The sequence below is a fragment of the Mustela putorius genome, unplaced genomic scaffold (genome assembly GCF_011764305.1).
Source record: "Mustela putorius furo isolate JIRA1106 unplaced genomic scaffold, ASM1176430v1.1 tig00003858_pilon_pilon_pilon, whole genome shotgun sequence".
Classification (NCBI taxonomy): Eukaryota; Metazoa; Chordata; class Mammalia; order Carnivora; family Mustelidae; genus Mustela; species Mustela putorius.
Genome location: NW_025422010.1, coordinates 39,174,803 through 39,195,346, shown reverse-complemented (window position 1 = coordinate 39,195,346; position 20,544 = coordinate 39,174,803). Strand labels below are relative to the sequence as shown.

At 48.3% G+C, this 20,544-nt stretch overlaps 1 long non-coding RNA gene across 1 annotated transcript in view; it reads left to right on the top strand.

Annotated features, from left to right (window-relative positions):
* LOC106005745 overlaps positions 1–8,166 on the top strand; it is a 52,287-nt gene extending 44,121 nt beyond the window's left edge. Inside the window, exon 9 of the long non-coding RNA XR_001179323.2 lies at positions 1,750–8,166. This is a non-coding gene — a long non-coding RNA (uncharacterized LOC106005745). The remainder of the gene's footprint in view (positions 1–1,749) is intronic.
* Positions 8,167–20,544: the final 12,378 nt, after the last annotated feature.

The following is a 20,544-nucleotide window of genomic DNA, read 5'->3' as shown; positions in this document are numbered from 1 at the left end:
TTACCCGGACCAGATGTCCATGGTGAACCCTTTCGTTCATCATCTCTATGGCCAGGGGATTCTCGTTGCTTCTTGAATCAGTGGGACAAGAACAAAAGTCTTCTGAACTGGATGCTATCTTGCTATAATATGGGATCATCTCCCTTTTTATCTATAGCTCCCTCTTTGGGTCAATCATTCTGCCCACATCTATCAGTAAGTGCTTCTAAATGACATCTTTCGTCCTGCTTTTTTTCTTCTCTGCCCTAGAGCCAGCTGTGGTTTTTGGGGCAGAGTGAACACACGATTCCACTGGGTCAGTGGGGTCTCAGCTGTGTTTCTGCAGCTTCACTACTCCCCGTCATCCTCCAGGCTGTCCCCCAAGACTCTTTGCCTCACCTTGATGAATCTGATCAGCACAGCTCCAGAGACACCTATGGTTTCCTTCCTGCCATCTCAGTTTTTCAAGACTGGAAGTTCTTTCTTTGTTTCCCTTAGTCTCTAGCCTGTACACCTGTGAAGCATGTGCACACACTGGCGGTGGGTCCTCCTCAGTCTCTCCTGTATGTTGTCTTCCAGAACAGGCAGGAAGTCGGGGAGTGCAGGGATCTCCTAGGTGGGGGAGCGAGATGAGACCGCTGCCTGCCCACAAATGGACTGAGCGACACTGGATATGGTATTTCACCTCTCAGGCAGCCTCAACTGTTTTGTCTATAAGGTGGAATAACACTGCCTGTCCTCTTTCATCCCTGGAGTTGGACCTCTCCTGGGACAGCCTGACACGTGTATGGTGACTAAACAATGAACTGCACGGTGGCAGGGTCCTACAGCTCACAGCACTGAGATCACACTTCCTCTCCTCAACCCCTGCCATTTAAGGGGGTCCTGGAGGTTATTCTGACTCCAACACCATGTCTGGAATTTTGGCTGGGAAATGTGGTGCTAACAGAGGGGCAACTGGATTTATTAACTTTCAACTCTAAGGCTTCTGAGTTGTAAGGAATGGGGGAGGGTGCCCATTGGTCCTTAAGGATAGGTTGCAGAGACTCTATTATGGGAGGTGTGCTGGTTTTAAAATGTGCACACAAATTCTTTGCCACCCTTCTGACGAAAGCTAGAGTCCAATTCTCCTCCTCTTGATTATGGGCTGGCCTTAATGACTTGCTTCTTACAAATAGAAAGTGACAGATGATACTGCATGACTTTGGAAGCTAGCTCATAAAAGGCAATGTTAATGTCTACCTGGCTCTGTATGGCTTTCGACACAGGCTTTTGGGGCCCTGAGCTACCTACCATGTGTATTAACCATGTTTTTTTATTTTCTGTATTTTGATGCTTGACATCTGGAAGCTTGCTGACCGCGGAGGGATTGCCCTCCTCAGGATTAGCGAATTCCTAGAGATGGCAAACACCTCACCTGGGAGTGCAAACTAACCGATACTGGGCCCATACCCCAACTGCCTCTTTTAATGGGCTCTCACATTCTGGGCCACTATCTACCTGCTCTCATCATCCTAGGGCCGGGTATCAGAAAACTAAGAGGCACCTTCTATGCCCCAGAGCCTACAGAAATTATTCAAACTAGTCAATCCAAAGGCTGCATACTCTGCCTCACCTGTCCCTTCCCACAGAAATACAATACAGGCTCTCCTCTCCTACCCCCTGACCAACACTGGTGCTTCCCCATGTGGCTCTCCGCGGCATGCCGTGCCCTTTCTTTTTAAGATTTGTCAGTATAACAAACTATCTTTTCAATGGTAATTTCTCTAGATCCACTGGCCTCGCCATACTATATAATAATACAACCTGTATTTTGAAACACTATGTGAGAAGTCTGGTTACCCTGCGGCCGCCATGCTGGAGAGACTGTAGGGAGAAATGGTGGAGAGAGGAAGGGATGCCCGAGGAACCCCAGCTGTTAAAGCCTTCCCAGCCCAAGTGCTGGATATGTGAGGGAGCCTTTGAGAAGACTCCTGCTCAAGCCACCTTCTGACTGCAACCTCACGGACGATCCCAAGCCAGAACCCCAGCCAGCCCTATAACTATAAGAGAGGATCTGATTAAATTACTCTTGTTTTGTAACACTGCTCAGATGTTTTGTTAGAAAAACAGGTATCTGAAATAAAAAGGTGATCAAAGTGAATGGTTCTGCTGATTATATTCGTCTTCCCTTTGACAGCCAAGTTCCTGCTCATGCCTTTTTAGGATCATTCAATTCCCGAAATTTGAAATTCCTCCAGTTCTAGCAAGATGCCGTCAATTGCCCTCACCCCCACCTCTTCGCGCCAGTAATATCCCTCTTACATTGCTTAGTGCAGTGCCTCGAAGAAAACATCTCAAACGATTTAGAAATATTTCTAGGGGCACCAGGATGAAATTTGGAGCTCAGCATGGTCAATCAGGAAAAAAAAAAAAAAAAAAAAAAAAGAGGGAGATGGAGAGAAGTCGGGGGTAAAGAAAGAAAACAAGACAAACTAGGCTTTCAAAGAAAATTGAGGATCTGGAGAGCCTTCAACTATTTTGATTTATAGTTAAACATTTCTTGAGATTGAAGTCTTGATTAGCCCAGTCCTCTCAAGTTCTGCCTTAGCCCTGATTTATGGGAAAGCCAGGCCCGAGCAAAATGAAAGCAAAATGAGGTATTCTTTAAAATTACCTTGGAGCACTTGAAGGAGGGCACAAGTGCTAACGTGGAGATTAAAAGGGAAGTGATGAGATGAGTTTCTGAAGCCCTAGATCTGCGGATGCCTGGCGGTGTGGGGAGGGGGGCGGGTGAAGGATGGGCTGCAGTCTCGGCCGGTGAGACCCCTGCGGGACACTTTGTTTGGTTTGGCTTGCCAGAGACCGGGCTCTCCAGCAAAGGGTGGTTCTGTGAGCCCAGGCTGGCATTTTGATTCAGGGACTTTTCCATCACCAACTGCAAGGGAGAAACTTCTAACATGGAGAGAATGATAGGGGTGTGGAGGGAGGGGGCTGGCTGGCAGTGGATTGGGATAGTAGAATCCACACTTGTGGTGGTTTGGGGGCTGAATCATTGTTAGGTAAGGCAAGAGGAGTGCCTGATCCAGCTCCCTACTCTGATTGTCTTCTAGCCATGTTTTCCACATGGACAGAAGAGTCATGGGACCAAGAAGATGTGCTCACCTCAAGCCCATTGCCCTCTTCTAGATTTCACTGTTCCTGGGATCCATAATTCCCTGACATAATGGCTCCAAGCTCACTTCCAGGGGCTGCGTGGACCTCCTCCTTGGTCCATCCCTCTGAGGACAGAATGCCTCCCAAGATCTGAAGGGTGGCCAAGTGGTGGCTATTTACAGGGGTCTGTGGAGGCGCTTGGACACATTGTCTGGGATGTTCACACGCATGAGCATAAGGCCTTTAATATGTGGGTGGAGCCAAGGGTGGAAAGAGAAGAGGTATATGGCAGAGGCTGGAGCCTACACATCCCTAGGCCTCCAGGTTTGGTACAGAAAACTGAGAATACTGAGAATTTTAAATTGAAACTTGGCTTTCTAGGTTGATATAAAAGTATATCTATCAATGGAGGAGGAGGGAACATATTGTATCTGACAGTTGTTATCTTTATTTATAACTCTTACATATGTAGCCATATGGCACATGTGGGCCTCCATATGTACTCCCGCCATGATCCTCCAAATATTAGGAGAGGTCTGTGCAAAGGGCAGGGGCAGAGTGTGCTGTTGGTCTGCTGTGTCAGCTGCAGGGAACTTGGGCTTTCTGCAGCCTTATCCCTGAGGGTGGGATCGTACTGTTTTCAACTTTAACTTCTCTCACACCGCCCCCACCCCATATCCCACCCCAGCTTGAGAGTCAACAAGGGCTGTTCTCACCTACAGGAAGAGTCCTGATGACTTCTGGAACATTCTGGGCCCAATCTACTGCCTTAACCCTACCTCCCATTTCTCTTCTTCCTCTCCATGAACCGTCTGTGTGGTAGCATAAACCTCTTCACTGCTCCTACCTACTCTCCTCTGCCCGGCTCCTCCCTCCCTCTCTCTGTCTCTCTTTCACAAGTAAGCAGTTTCCTTCCTCTCAGTTTACTCATGATGCTTATATTTTCTCAAGTACGTTTCCTCCTCTTCTACACCCATCCAAACACAACCCATTTTTAAAGATTTAGTTCACATTGAATTTCTTAAACGGTGTTAATTAATTAATTAATTCAATGACTAATCAGTGAAACTCTGGCATATACCAATTCCTGGATTATAGCCATCTGGACACTTTTTTTCTTCTCTAACTCACCCTCTTCTTGATCTTTCCAATTTTTACTTCATATAACATCTTTGCTTCCAAATTTTAACAAAATTTCAATGTTGTTTTCTTATAAATTGTATATGTAAACTGGAGGACATATTCTTGTGAGCACAAGCTCTTCATTGGGCCATTTGCATATCCCATTAATTGGCCAGCAGTGTTTAACAGTGTTGACCCACTGGTGGAGTGATAGGCAGATTGATGGAGGGACCAAATGATTTGCCGCCAAACCCCCTTCCTTCTTAAGGAATTTGCAGAGAGCTTGGGTGGTCTGGGTTCAAGTCTCTCCTTGCCATTTTTTCCTTTTTATCATTCCACTGAATTATTTCTAATCCATTTTGCATCTATCATGCCTGAATTTATTTCAACCCCTTTGAACATATTGATATTTTGGCTTGAAGTATTAATAACAGTGATTTATTTACTACAAATTTGAGTTTTTATTTGTAATTTATACCAAATTACCCCTATAGACAAGCATGTGTTGAAATAAATAGGTTAAGTCATTTATTATTTCTTATTATTTCCATATGACTTCAGTTTGCTTTTCTAACATCTGTTAGGCCTGAAGTCTGTTTCTGTCTTAGGAAATAGCTTTTATTAGAATGGAGGTCCTCAAAAACGTGTTGCCTGAGCCAGTACCATCAGCATCACCTGGAAACTTGCTAGAAATGCGATTATCAGGACCTGGCCCAGATCTACTATTTGAACAAGACTTCTAAGTGATTCTGATGCATTAGCCAATGTTTGAGAACCACTCTATTAGTTGAAAGAACACTGAGTCGGTAGGGTAGACCTTGAATTTTTGCTCTAGCTCTATTGTTAAAAGGCTGTCTGACTCACCCTGTGTCTTAGGTTCCTCGTGCCAGTTCTGTCTGTCTTGGTGTCTTTGGGGATAAGATGAACGATTCTCCTTTTAGGTTTTTGTTTGTTTGTTTTTGTTTGTTTCTTTTTTTGTATTTTACAGGTGACATGGTGAAAATAACACTATTTACTTCACAAGGTTGTTCTAAAGACAAAATAATTGAAGTTTTTATTTTAGTAAAAATAATAAAGATCAAACAATTCATTGCATGCACATTCTTACAGGATTATCTTTCAAATCTCAACATTCTCAAGGGAGCCCAAGTTCTCATTATTTTACTTTGGCTCACACAGCAAGGAGTTTTGGTTTCTACCACATGTAAGAGTTACAGCTCGTTGGGAAATGCACACACACACATACTCATGCATGTATTTGAAGGGTCCTAAACAATGTTACTTGCAATAGACAATAAATTCAGGAGAGGAAGCAGCTTTTGAGAGCTGTGGTGGTCACACAGACAAGTGTGCCTATCAAAGATGCTTTCTGAGTGGAGACATAAAGATTGGCTATGGAGAGACAGATGGGGGTAAGGGCACTTCTGATCAGCCCCAGTAAGTGCCCGGATTCAATATGCACACTACAATAAGCGTGCAGAGGGGGGCAGTGGGTACACCAACTACCAGCAGTTGGGTGTGTGCAGAGAGATACAGTGGAAGAACATTTGAATGGGAATTTGAGGCCAATTGTTGAGGATCTTGATGGTAGGCAAAGGAAACTGGAAACTCTGAGTGAGAAAACTAGCATAGCAGGTCACTTGTCAGGATAGACCTGATGAGTGCTGGGGCATCTGATCACATACTTTCAGGAAAGAGGACAGAAGCCTGAGGCCTGAACCCTTGAAACCTATCTTGGGAACTGCCTTGGCTGGCTCAATGGAGCCAGTCTGAATGCATATGTATTAATTAACTCCTAATAGCTTTAAAGACTAGGTCAGCCACAAAGTTTCAGATACCCTAGAGAGCAAAGGAATCAAGTTCATCATAGTAGTAGTTCACAATCCTCACTACATAGCATCACTGGAGAGCTTTAAAAAATCCCTATCTGGACCCTACCTCATGGATCTTGAGTTAGTTGGTCTAGGGTGGGGTCTGTGCACTGTTATGTTTAAAAGCTCTCCAGGTGATTCTGATGTGCAGCCGATGCTCTGAACCATGGCCCCTGGGTCTAGCATATATAACTGTAGGTCTCAGACAATGTCTGATCAACCCCAACAACTTGTAACATATCATGCTCAAGGAGGACATGTTTCTGTTGTCTCAGACATCAGTTGTCTCTGATTTTTGGTGGCTCTTCAAATAATGCAGCAGATTGCCATGGTCTTGGCAGGCTGGGGAGTCTGGCAGACACGAGTGATCTTGGCTGGCGTTATCAAAAAATATGGACCCAGAAAAGAAAACACAGGGTGAGGTGGAGCAGTGGGAAGGACTCTGGGTAGGACATCTGAAGAATTCTACACAACACCAGTAAGGAGTCAGGAACTACAGATCAAGACTGCAATTGTAAAAACATTGTCCGACTTCCTAGACTTTATAACCATCACATGTTTATTTTTTATACTTCCTTCTGTAGCTCCACAGAAACTGAACCAGTAAATCTTTGGAAATGAAAAACGATGGCAGACTTGTTGTCAGGGCCTGAAAGGAAAACTGGAGGGCTTTGTGGCACAGTTTCTTGGAGGGAAGCAACTCTCAGGCCAGGCATGAGTAGGAAGAGTTTTTGAGAGAAAAGAAAACATGGCTGCCCGGAAGAGAGCCAGGAATCTCTTGTGGCTCTATTGTGCTTCAAAGTACAACTAACCCATCACCCAGCACACAATAAACGTATTAAATTTATAATTAAGCCACCACAGGCAAACATGTCGAAATGACATGTGTTCTAGTCCTGGCCTCCATTCCTTTGGGGTTGTGTGTCCTTGAACATCTTCTTTATTCATCTAGTGTTCCTTCTCCAAGTAGGATAAATTGTAACCTAATTTTCAGTCTTCAGGAAGTGCCCCAGAGGCATGGGCAAATGAACTGATAAACTTAAAAGAGTCTAGGATTAGAGGTTAAAGTGACATGCCTTTGATGACATCATTCCCCAAATCTCAAGTTTCAGCTTAAAAATTCATATGTGATGTGCATTCATTCACTCATCAAAATTTTACTGAGTGTCAATGACATGCATTGCACTACCCTAGAAACTTGGGATTCAACAAGGAACAAGCAAAAAATAAAGAAGACCCTTGTCTTGTGTTTTTTCTTTTCTAGTGGAGAGAGACACAATAAACTATAATTTATCTGTGTTTGTTTAATATAAAAATGAGGAAACATTATTTACAAGTTCAAATTCCTTAACACCCCATCGGCCCTTGCTTCATAATCCTGGTGTCACGTGAGGCTCCAGGAGGAGGTGCACGGTCCAGGGCCCTGATGCCATGGTATAATGCCAAAGGCATGTGGTCACACATGGCAGAACTAAGAGAAAGAACATCATGAGGATCAAGGAAAGAGATGGAAGTTACTTGGTTGGGAGACTTCAATATACTGTGGAAACAGAAAGGATGAGTATGAGTTTGAAGAATTATATTCCAAGTTACGAGAGGATATGGTAGACTTGAGCCTGTGAGCGATGGATTCTCTAAACTTCTGTCTTACTCTCATGTGACCTTCCGACCCCAGTATGTGGGTACATGGGGGCATGAGATGGTTTTTAAGTCAGATGCTGCCCGGTCTGCTTTGGGAGATGAGAGGAAGGACCTGGGCCACGCGGCTTTAATATCCACCGTAATCCAGAAAGCGCTTCCTTTCAGGGTGAGGGCGGTTGAGTGGGGAGACTACAGACTAGGTCTTCAAGAACATGTGAACTGTCATAGACCCTTAGAGCCAAAGGGTAGCCCAGAGTGGTTGAGTGGCAGGTTCAAGGTCACATAACTCATCTGGGGTGGGGCTGGAATGGGAAAAGAGAGCTGTTCTCCTAATTTCCTCTCTGTTAAGATAACTGCTCACCAGGAGCACCTGGGTGGCTCAGTGGGTTAAGCCGCTGCCTTCTGCTCAGGTCATGATCTCAGGGTCCTGGGATTGAGTCCCGCATCGGGCTCTCTGCTCAGCAGGGAGCCTGCTTCCTCCTCTCTCTCTCTGCCTGCCTCTCTGCCTACTTGTGATCTCTGTCAAATAAATAAATAAAATTAAATTAAAAAAAAGATAACTGCTCACCAGTCCATATCAACGCCTTGCCAGCTGGTACCCCTCAGAGCACACACTTGCTATTGGCTGACAGATAAGTTTTTCCTGCTTATCTGGAACAAATCAATACGGTCCCAGTTCTTCACTCTTGACCCCACTATGTTTTAGCACAGAAAAGAATGATGAGAAAGAATCAGTAATGTTGCGGTCTGAAAGGCCACTGCAGGGCTTTTGGTCAAACTCTTGATTAGGGGTGGCGGTGGGTGGGCTACAGACTATAGCCTGAAGAAGGGACGTAGCTGGTTCAGGTCACAGGGCTAGCTGATGGCTGGGGTGGAAACTCGGGACTCCTGACTTCCATGCCAGGGCTCCGTCTCTCACTGTCATTGAAAGCAGATATTGGTGTGGACCAGCAGTCCTGACAGACAGATTATTTAATGAGCCAAATTATTTTATCATAATGGCATGAACATTTCATAGTAAATCAGGTCCATTGTCACTACAGAACACCTAATTACCCACATGGAGTCCAGCTAGGGTGAACTTTCCTCTTGAAATCGCTGTTTCATAGAATATTGATTTCCTAGATACATTGTGAGATGGCTAACGTTGGCCAGGGATGACATATAAAGTCCGGACTGAATATATCTTGATGTGCTTTTCATAGCATCTGATCCCTAAATCCTGCCTTTTATTTTGTAAGGAGGAAGCGCACAGGAGCCTCCAAAGGAATAAAGAAGTACAGGGTTGGTATATTAATGAATCATTTAGAATAAGGGGTTGGCTCAAGGTTAAGAGATGATTTTTATTTCGAGTGCGGATGCATTTGAGAGCATTCGTAGGCTGTTGATAAGGAACAAGTGGAGAGGGAGGTACAAACACGAGAGGGGAGGTGGACCACTCAGGGGTGATGCGTCTGAGTTGGTAGGGTGATTGGATTCAGACTCTCAGACTGGAGATAAGGATGAGTGAGGAAGGAAATAAATAGAAGACTGAAGATGTGTGATGAGAGGCAGTTGGGATGAAGGGAAGGGGTCGTGAGGGGTGCAGAAGCAGCCCAATGCCCTCCTAACTAAAGAAATGTGGGAAGAGCAATTGAGGCTGGAATGGGTTATCACCCAATGTTCAAGGAGAAATGGAGAAGTGGGGATTTCCTCCCATCCCCCTCAACCTAACTTCAGTCCTACTCAGTCTCCTGCACGTGTTCTCAGACCACGCCACTTTACAGTAAATTCCTCTTCTTTTAGTCTATCTGGGTTTACCACCAAATCCATAACATTCAGAATACGGCTACCCATGGTCTTGTATGATAATCATTTTGTCCAAGACCTACATATCTTGTGTCTCTGTATCAGTCAGTGTAGGTTAGGTTGTGCTGTAGTAACCTTCACCCCAACCACCACCACCGCCGCCCCCTCCCCCCCGAATCTCTGAGGATTAAGGCAATCTAGGTTTATTTCTTGCACATACTAAATGTCTCACTCCGTGTATGAGGCTGAGGGTTGGGCTCTGCTCAGCACTGTCCCACAGGGACTCAGGCTGACAATGGAGCTGCTTTCTGAAAGTAGCCGGTCCTCACGGCAAATATGAAAGAATGCTTTGTGAGGTCTTGCCATAGCAATTAGATGTTCCGGGTTAGAAGGAACATGACAGTTTTGCTCACAGCTCATTGGCCAGAACCATTCTTGCGACACTACCCAGGCCCAATGAGTAGGAAATGTAATCCTACCATGTGCCTTGAATGGGGACGGGTGATAAATATTTAGCCAACAGGGCCAATAACTACCACCCTCCTCCAGTCGGACAGCATGCTCTCCAAAGTCAAGACCAGATGGAGCCTCCTGTTTCTCTAGCAGCCATGGCGCTGGTCACAAGACAGCAATGTGCTGGCTGTGCCCACAGAGTTCACCAATTAGCCCAGTCCCGCAGCCCCAGGCCACAAACCTCATGAGGCAGACAAGGCAGGGAGTGGGGGAGGCAAGGTCCTGCTGGGGGTAGCCGTGGAAGTGAAGATCCCAAGGAAGTAAGAAGCAAGCAGTAGGAAACAGAAAGGGGGCTGCTCACGGGGATGGGGCACTGATGCTGCTGTCCGGAGGGGGTCAGTCCTCGTAGTTCTGGGCATGTCCACGAGCAGCTGAAAGAGGGGGTTAGGATAGACCCACAGCCTTGCTGGTTTGAGTGCTGCGAACTGGGTGTAAGAACACTAGGAAGAACAGCCTGGGTCAATTCGGAGGCTGAGGGCCAGGCTGGGAGACACCACAGCCGTCCTTCTCCACAGCTTCACAGGCTTCCGAAAATCCTTGGGGGTGGATCTGTTATTTATGAAATGATCAGCACTTGCTTGCTTTCTTTTTTTAAAAAAAAAAATCTTTTTTAATAGGCTTCTTCTTGAGGTAACTGACCATTTTGCCTTTGAACCCAACGACCCCCCAGCGAAGTGATCCGCCAAGGTGGAGGCCCAGAGAGGCAGGCCGCTCGCTCCAGGAAGGGCGGCTGACGACGCGGAGTCCTGCCTCCTTCTCACTCCTCGGCGGGCCTCGCGGTCACCTGGCTGACTCCAGACTAAGGTTAGCTTTTTCGGAAATAGAGTGAAAACAAACTCAGGCTTCTGAATTAATGAGCACTCTGACTCCTTCCCAAGTTTGAAGGTGTCCTAGACATAGAATAAGATAGAGAAGCCTCCCTCGGCTCAAAGACAACAGCCCCAAAGGGCTGTCCTGCCAGCTTGATCTGTCTCAGCCAGGGTCCCTTTAAGATGCGAGGTAGGGAGGTCATATGCAGGCCAGTGGAAGTTTCCACACTCTGTGTGTCTGGGCCAGCGTCTCTATCTCTGCTGGGGAAGGGTGGGCCCTGTTCCCACAGGCCTGAGATTTATGACTTCAGTCTGGGAGGCGGGCGTTGGCCTTTACTTCTCGGCACGAACAATGGTAAACCGTGATGAAGAACATTTGGAACTGGTAGCCTTCAGCCTGCGTCAGGCTAACTCTCTAGTCCTCTCTCTCCTTGTGCACACTCGTGTGCGTGCAGGCGTGCACACACACGTGCGTGTGCGCGCACACACACACACACACGCACGTTTTGTAAGCCTTGCATCTTACCCCCAGTCCTCACCGGCTCCACTCATAAACCTGACCTCTGAGCAGAACCGAAGTGCCTCAGCCGGCACCACCTAGCAGTCATCTGTTGGAGGAGACAGATCTCCTGCCCCCAGCATTCTTCCTCTAACGCACAGAAACGCTAAGGGGCAAAGCTATACTCATAGCAGGTCTACGTGGAGCCTCCATGGGAATGAAAGATCAGTAGCTGACCAGCTGAAGCCGTAACTGTCGGTCGCGGGACAGCGACAGGGAAGGAAGTCTGGCTGGATCAGGGAGGCGGTGATGTGTGCATGTGTGTGTGTCTGTGTGCGTGTGTGTGAGTGTACGTGTTGCGGGTGACAGCAGGGAGAGGGCTGCCGTCAGCTTCTGTTTAGAGGATTTTTCAGCGGTTGCATGTTGGAGTGCTCTGGTGAGGGTCCTGTGCTTACGGGAGAACAATCCCACTTTCCTCCACGGAAGGCAGTAGAGCACAGTGGTTAAGACACAGTCTCTGAAATCAGACTCTGAGTCTAAATCCTGGCCCTGCTGCTTCTCCCCTGTGTGACTTGGGCAAACTCCTGCACTTCTTCTGAGCCTCAGTTTCCTTGTATATAAAATGGGCAAGACTAGGGGCGCCTTGGTGGCTCAGTTGGTTGTGTCTGCCTTTGGCTCCGGTCAGGGCCTCAGGGTCCTGGGATCGAGTCCCGCGTTGGGCTTCCTGATCAGTGGGGAGTCTGCTTCTACCTCTCCCTCTGCTCTCTTAAATAAATAAACAAACTCTTAAAAAAAAAAAAAAAAACCAAAACAACAACAAAACCAAAATGGGCGTGACTGGAACACTGGCATGGTAGAACTGAGCTTGCTGTGTGCCTCCCACACGGCCGGAAATCTGAAGTCCCTCTTCTTCCTCTCTGATGTTCTATCTGAACTGAGGTTTGGGTTGTTCCATATTCTTGTTTCCTCACCTGCAGCAATGCAAAAGCCATCTAGAACTCCATCTAGAACAACTCCTTCTGGGACAGAAATGACCTGTACCTGCTTGTTTCCTCAGAGAAGCCATGCAGAAACCCACCTCGACTCTGCTACTGAGGAAAGAGACACATGTCCCCTGAACCCTTCTCCCCGTCTGGCACCCAGGGCCTGTGGCTTTACATGGGGACAGAGCTGGGGAGAAGGAGTCAGGGTAAAAGGACAAGGTGACTTTCTTCTCTTCTGAGTCAGGACTGGCTAGGTGATGGATAGTAACAGAGTGACCCGAGGAGGAGGCAGGTTCTTCTGCCTGGAAGGGCACGCTGTCCAGGGAGAGCCAGGTCAGGCCGCACTGATACGGTGCAGCAGAGGGGGCTGCGTGTGATGTGGGGGAGAACCTCTTGCACGTCGTGTTGAGAGGCCTGGGCGTGGGTGACTCACTGCAGAACTGGGCAAGCCGCCCTCCCTATCTGAGACTCGATGTCCTCCTCACTTGTCAGACTGATGCCTGCCATGATGCCAGGTCCTTCTCCCACACTCTTCCTGCTGACCCGTTCCTTTCCTCCCCGTACACACTCGTGCACCCATGCGTGCTCACAGAGAGGCACACTTGTGTATACACAGTGTGCCACAAGGGTAGGTGCACAGGGTGCTCCTTCTCAGCCATCCGAATCACACCCAGTTCACGTTCTCCCTCCTGCCTCCCTGGCCTTCCTGTTCCATCCTGGCCCCCACTCTCCCGAGCTTCCATGGCAGCCCAGCACAAGGTCTCTCTTGAACTCCCTTATTGGCTTTGGGTGGTGTGGAGCTTTGCCCAATTTTGCTCTCCAGGTGCCCAGCGCGTCCCTGGCAGCCCCAGGTTCTAGGTCCTGTCCCTCCGCCCCCCCCCATGGCTGCTGTGTTGCGCAGATGTGAATTTTCTGCGCCATTGATGCCATGTCAGCTTCAAGGCCTTCCTTGGCATGGTGCTGCGTGGTCACATGTTTGCACATAGGTGGTGAATGCTATTTTAGCTGTTTTAGCTTGATCTGTTAATACCTCCGTTTCTCTCACCTCTGGCGCACTGCCTGTCACACTTTGCTGTTTGGTGGCATCGGAGTGGCAATTTGGAAGCAAGCTATGGAGCAGCTGAGTTGGGGCTGTTTGGTTTGGGTTGAGAGAGATGTACTTAATGTGACATCGAGTCCCTTCTCTGTGTATTTCACTACTGCATGTTGTCCCCATGGAGCAGCAGCTCCCAGGGGCACCCTGCTGCCTACTGCCAAGAGGCATTCTGGGTCGTGCCACAAAGAGCCACCAGAAGTGTACGGAGAGCCGAGTGCATGTGTCCCATGGTGTCCGGCGCCGGATGTACATCGACAGTGGAAGACAAGCAAGGTCTGAAACGTACAGGGCCAGAAGCGAGATGGTGGGGGAATTCCTCCAACCATCAGGCAGGTGAAGCTGTAAGCAGAGACTGTGTTCTCATCCCTGCCTAGTCAAAATGGAACTTCTCTCTTGCCAGGAATACACTCCATCAGGCAAAGTAATACAATTACAAACGCACTATTCATTTTGTTTCTTTTTTGATGAGCATTACCGACATGGAATTTATCAGAACTCCCATGTTTCAATGTCTTGCTGATTTGACAGGAAATACTGACATTGACAGAGATAACAGAAAACTCATTATACACCACCGCAATGAGGACATCGATGACAATCTGGTTATAAGTTTCATAAATTCAAAGAGTATTTTAGATTTGTCACTGTAAATGAGAAGTTGAAACGCCTTGAAATCTTATAGCTCTTCTATGAAAGATACTTGACAGAGGTTTTCCCAAAGTTGATAACAATCCTGAAAATTCACATGGCATTACCAGTGACAAATTGTGAGACTCAGAGAAACCTTTCCAAACCGTGAATAATAAAATACAAAATTGGATCAACTTGTTAGAGGAGAGACTGAATTATCTTTGTATTCTCTCTATAAAAATGATATTGAAAAATGATAGTCATTTAAAGAGATGATCAAAGAGTTTGCAGCAAAAAAAAAAAAAGTAGGAAGAAGAGTATTATGGATGTGTGTCAGAAAATCATTCTTGATTTTGTGGTGTTTGGAATTTGCCAGTGTTTCATAAGTTGTAATTTGTTGTGATTTCTTTTGTATCTGTAAATGGAATTTCACTTTCAAACATAGTTTTATACTTGGAATTTTGAATTCTTTTTCTTTGCCAGGGTCCTCTAAATTGAAAAAGCTGGGTCTGCCCTGTGGACTCCTCAGCCCCTACAGGGAGCTCCTTTGGCCTGTGGCTGTCAGTGGAGGTTCCAGATGTGGGGGCAGGGTGTGGGGGCACTGACTAGAGCACCCACCCTGGACCAGTGGGTGATGTGGGTCTGGCTGACATCACACATCCGTGGAGACCACCTGACTCTTATTCTAAAAAGGGGCAAAAATTCTGTCACGCCGACGATGAGGGGCACAGACCTTTCCACCAACAGTCTCGTCAGGGCCTGGCTGGGCCCTGCCAGCCCCCCTGCATTTCCTTTTAATAAAATTTAATGTTTTCATTTTCAAAGACCTAGAAAATCCAAACACTTTTTAAAAGCCCCGAGGAACTATAAAAATTAATAGCACAGGGATAATTTCTTTTTCAGTGGCGACTCAATTAAACCTGCCAAAGTCAGACAGTGTGATTTAAACGCACCGCTTGCAGAGAGACCCGAGCAAAGCAGGCAAACATGGAATGAACAATAATATTTACCAATTACCCTCTTGGATGTTTCCCACCTGGCCCCTTCCCCCCCGGGAGAATTTTTTCCTTCCCTCCCTCCTCTCTAGGGGCCAGAGGTCAGCATCCCTAATTGTTTTCTCCTTGAATGGTCACATTGCTATCAACAAGTGACTAAACTTCTTCTCTGCTCAGGGTAGTGGAAAAATACCACCCGGGCTGGCTGCCCAGGGCAACAGGCCATGTGGACATCATCCTGACTATGAGGCTGAACTCAGCTTTGAAAATGGAAGAATGGCTCCCGGCTCATCTCAGCCAGGCGCTCCAGCCAGACTAGACATCTCACATTCCACACTTAGTCCTGCCCCAGGGCACTTGCTCCTGCCATTACCCCTGCCAGGAATGCCCTCTCTCCTGTTCACTGAACGATTACCATGGAACACTTAAATCTTACGTTTTGTTTGAGACCCCTATCAAGATCAAGTTCTCTTAAGAAACCTTCCCTGATAAAATGCATAGCCATGTAGATTTCCCAGTCAATCCCCTTGCCTTCAACTTCTCTTTCCTGAGTCAACTGCACAGGATTTCTGAACTCATCTGGGCTGTCTGGGCACTCATTATCCTGGCCTAGAGCTTTCAACAGGCTTATCCCTCCTTCGACTGGAAGCTCCTCCGAGGCAGGAACTCCCCTGGATGTATCCTTTACTCGTTGCATTTAGCTGGGTGTGTTGCAGTGGTGGAGGCTTAAAACTTGCACTTGGACTAGAGTGGAGAGCCTCCGCAGTTTCTCTACGACAAGGGAGTGAAATATGTACCTCAGGAAATGGTACGAGGGTTTCCACGCCCCATTGTTTGCAAAGAAAAAATTTTTTTAAAAAAACCACTTAAGTTACAAAAGATAAAAAAGACCTGAGCTAAATGTCCATCAGCAGGGAATGGACAAAGAGAATATGGAATAGAATGGCACGCTCTGGAGCAGTTAAAATAAAGGAAATGGAGTGGAATTCTCAGTATGTAGAGATTCCCGGAACAGGAGGGTTGACTGAGGAAGGCGAACTCCAGAACAGTGTTTGTTGAGATATAACTTAGGAAGATTCAGTGCCACATAAACCGATACTACACAGCATTTTATGGGTCCACATGAACATATCCATGTGTGAACACATGGGGGAGAAAGAAAGACATGCTGTTCTTGCCAGGGGTTGCCTCTGGGGAGGGAGCAGAGGGGATGGGGAAGATACGTCATCATGGATTTTTTATTTTTTTTCTCATAAAAATCTGAAGCAAATAAGAAGATGTTAACATTTGCTAATTCTGCTTGAGGAGTTCACAGGTGTCTGTGGGGTAGGGGCTGGCAGAATGCCTACCTCCTGGGTTCCCCCTCCTCCGGCCCACCCTGTACCCCATTTCCCAGCCTCCTCTGTGGCTGTTCTGTGACCTCCGTCAGGTGGGTGGCAGTGATAAGAGAGTGCCTCTAGGCCTGGCTGCTGAGCACCTACTGACCTGGCCTTGGTCAGTAGCCCTGGAAGTAGCCAAAGCAGCCATTAATTTTGCTGTCACCCTCCCCCTGGAGCTTCCCAGGATTAAGCTAGACTGTAGGGAACAGGAAGAGCCAAGTCCAGGCAACTTGCACTGCATGCAGGATGACAGCTGGTGGCCTGCACGGGCACTTCGCCCTTGGCTCCCTTTAGCCAGACTCCTCACGGTCCCCAGACCACACACGCTCATGTCTGATCGGCTCCCCAGTAGGGATGTCCCCATACGGCGCTCGTGTCTGATCAGCTTCCCACTAGGGATGTCCCCGTATGGTGTTCTGCTTTTACAGCACGTACTCAACCATCGGGTCCTCTTGCCTGGCTCAGGCTGCCATCCCAGTGACGCCGCAGCCCCTTATGCCAGCCTATTCCCAGAACTCTGTCTGTACTGCTTGTTTTGGCTGTAGCCACACAATGCCCGGCGCTGTTGCTTGTATCTCTGTGACAGAGACCACGCCTTACCATTGTGTCACTCTGTCAGGGAAAGACCTAAATGGACTTCTTCTGGGCTAAGCAGCGTGTGTAGGGGGAATACCAAAGTCTAACCTGGTGCCCTCTTTGAGTCTGACGGGTTTTTCCAGAGTTGGGGTAGAAGAGACCCTCGCTGGAGAGGGGTGGGGCAAGCAGGCCCGCGCCCCCATGCCGCAGAAAGCTTGGCATGGAAGCTCCCTACAAGGGGCTGTTGGGGGGAGGGCTCTGAACCCAGGGCTCAGTCTCATTCTCATGGCAGATGAAAATGAGCTCCAGCCGGGATGTCTTAACGTCGCTCGTTTCCCTTCTGGTTCCTCTGTAGGGACTCCAGATAAGATCCCACAGAATGCAGTGGTGTTTATTTCAGAGGCAGCGGGGAAGGTGGGGAAGACATCAGGCAGCAGCATCCTTTCCCTGAGGCTTATGGGTAGAAGGGAGGTGGTGGCACAGGAGCCTAGGATGAAGAGATCCTAGAGGCAGGGATGGGGTCCTCGTCTGTGGTGTGCAGACCTTCTGGCCTTAGCCAAAGCCATTTCACCTCCCTGAGACTCGGTTTTCTTATTTTTAGAAAAGGGATGCTACAACTTTGCTGCGCTGCTGATGTCCCAATGAAAAAATATGTGAAAGCGTTTCTCAACCCTTGAGTGCTATACAAAGACACAGATCACTGTGGCTGACATATCAGACGCCAGGCAGAGGCAGGCCCGTGAGCATGAAGAGGCTAATGAACTAGTGAGCTAATGAGCTAGGGAGGGGGCAAATACTCTCAGGGGGTCTGGAGGACCAGGCCATGGACTTGTGGGCAGAGGTGCTCCTAACCATTCCCGTCTGCTCCCGAGAAACAAACTCACAGCCCAGGGCGATCTCCCAGAGGATGGGCCGTCCTGCTCAGGTCATGGCTTTCCACGGCCACCTCCTCTGAAACTGCACTTAGTACTCCTGCTTCCGCCGTCCCGCAGATGGGAAGCTTACTGCTATCTGCGCGGGGTCAGATGAGTGACATGAGACAAGGCTGCTCAGAGCGGGGTGAGCTCCCTTGCAGGCCAGGAGGGTCCTCAGGGATTCAAGGGACGGCACTGAACTGGCCTTGAGGATGAGCAGGATGTGGTGAAAGTCAGCCACAGGAGCAACAGGGCAAAGAGCGCTGGGGAAAAGCAAACTCACGCGGTAGCTGGGAACATAGGAAACGGGGCAGAAAGGTAGATGATGGTCCGGGGGGAATTATCCATAACGACGCAGTCTTTATACCTGAAGTCCTTGTGAGCATCTACGAGTGCCCACCTTGTGCTGGGCCAGGGACAACCAGACTGGCTTTGCCCATGTCACTCTTGGAAGTACCCAAATCTCAGGCATGGGGTGAAGTCCCTCTTCGAGCCAACTGGGAGTTGCGGGGAGGGCATCCTCATGGGGCTACACTCATGTGGGTCTAAGGATGGTCTCTCCTAAGTGCCTTATCTGCTTCAGGAGGGTGAGAGTCCCTAGGCAGGATTAATCAAGTGGGCCAGGCCCCGTGTGCCGCAGAGAGAGAGAACAGGCAAGAGTAGGAGAGGAAACCCCAGAGGGGGGACGCTTGCTCACGACCCTAGGCCTAACAGGTGAGGACTCCGACATATCTTAGGAAGGCAGGGGCTTCTCCTGGGCACCATGCATGTGCTGAAAACCTGGGAACTGAGACCCTGAGAGAGAGAGAGTGTTGAGGATATGTCGGGGGTGCAAGAGGAGAGTGTGTCAAACCCAGCTGCTCTGGGCTCTTTCCGAATGCCCTTTCCTTAGGAAGTTCAGGAGTGCAGAGGCACCCGGGACCCAAGCCGCAGGTGTGCCAAGGCGGAAAGGAAATGCAAATGTAGACACTGGGGCCCAGTAGCCTGGCTGCAGCATGCGCCCCCTTTAAGAAAGTCAGTGCCCAGGGGACATCCACAGCAGGGCGGCAGGGGCTGGAGGGCACCTACTCCGGGAGCTCTGAGGGCAGAGGGAATGAGGGGAACGGGGAAGGTGTCAGGGGACAGTGAGAAAGGGCACAAGACAGCAGGCGTCCTGGGCTGGAAAGGTTCAGCTCTTTGGGCGGTGCTCCCATGAGGGCAGAGGTGAGAATTATAGGACACTGGTGTCTTAACACCGAGGGCTGTTCTGTGAGTGAAGGAACCGTCTGCACTGGGCTTGGCTGCTCTTTCTGGAGCGCATGTCTCGAGCGCGGGGCCTGACGCCGTATGCCAACACAGCCGAAAGCTGGCCACACTCGGGCTCACAGAAGCCCCATTTTGGGCTTACTGGAGCACGTGGGGAATGCTTTCTTTGGTAAGAGTACTAGGGAGCATTCTCATATGCATACACTTTTCATACTCAATATTGGCCAATGGAGAAGGGCAGTGTGCTCTCGGGAGCAGGAGAGTAACACAGACGTCCCCCTCCCTGGGCGCTCCAGCAGAACGCTTAGCAGAAGCGATGGCCTACGTCATTCTTGGCATGCACACTCAGCTCCTCCTGAATCGGGCTACACACAGATTGCATATAAGGTTGTATGTAAATACATAAAATTGTATTGCATAAATAGAAATGCAGAATTCCAAGTAGCATCCAAGAAGGCACGGCATGGATTCTCTCCTCTTATGTGGTCGGGGGGCTATTGTCTTCATTTTAACAAAGAGGAAACCAAGACATAGAAAGATTAAGTAAATTGGCCAAGGTCACTTGGCTGAGAGGTGGCTGAGGCAGGCCTTGAACCCAGGACCGCTCGAAGGTTTTAGCTTCTATGTTCCATGGGAGGGAGGGAAAAACAGGCAGAAGGGGTTCCTGTCAGAGACACCATGGGGAAGTTCTACCTTAGGGCTGGGATGCGTGAGGTTCCTTCCACCTTTGCAGGCCTCGAGGGTTTTCAGGCAAACACTAAAACATACGCCGAGTTGGGCTCCAGCCACTACACCCCTCAGCAATGCCAAGAATGGGATACCGCGGAGGCAGAGCAACAAGCAGGAAGGCAAGGCTGGCTCAAGTTTGTTTAAACCCTCCTCACTCCTTGTTCTCTTTGCCAATTGTTCCTGCTGTCCCTCGAAGGGTACCTAGGTCCTGGGGACCCAGCAACGGATCTGTCTTAACGACGGAATGCTAAACAGCTCAAAGGAGAAGACGAGGAGTGGGAAGCCTCACATCCACCTCCTCATTTCCACTGGCCCATGACAAAATAAATCCCCCTCATCCTGGAGAGATCGAGAGATGCTCTCATTTTTGGTGGTACGGAAAATGCCTATTTTGAGTTCGAAGGTCAGTATATGAATCCTCACCAGCTGGAAAGATTCTGTTGAGCACTTCCTGTAGATCGTATTAGGAAGTCCTCTTGCCTTAGAAGCAGACTCTTTGATTTTCCAAATCTAGCTCTGTTCCACTACTGAATATTCTTCTTCGAACCATGAAATGCTGCCTTCTCCTTCTCCATGGAGTGTGATATACCCCCTCAGAAAATCATGCCACCCTCTTCTGCTGCCCTCACAGTTGAGAATC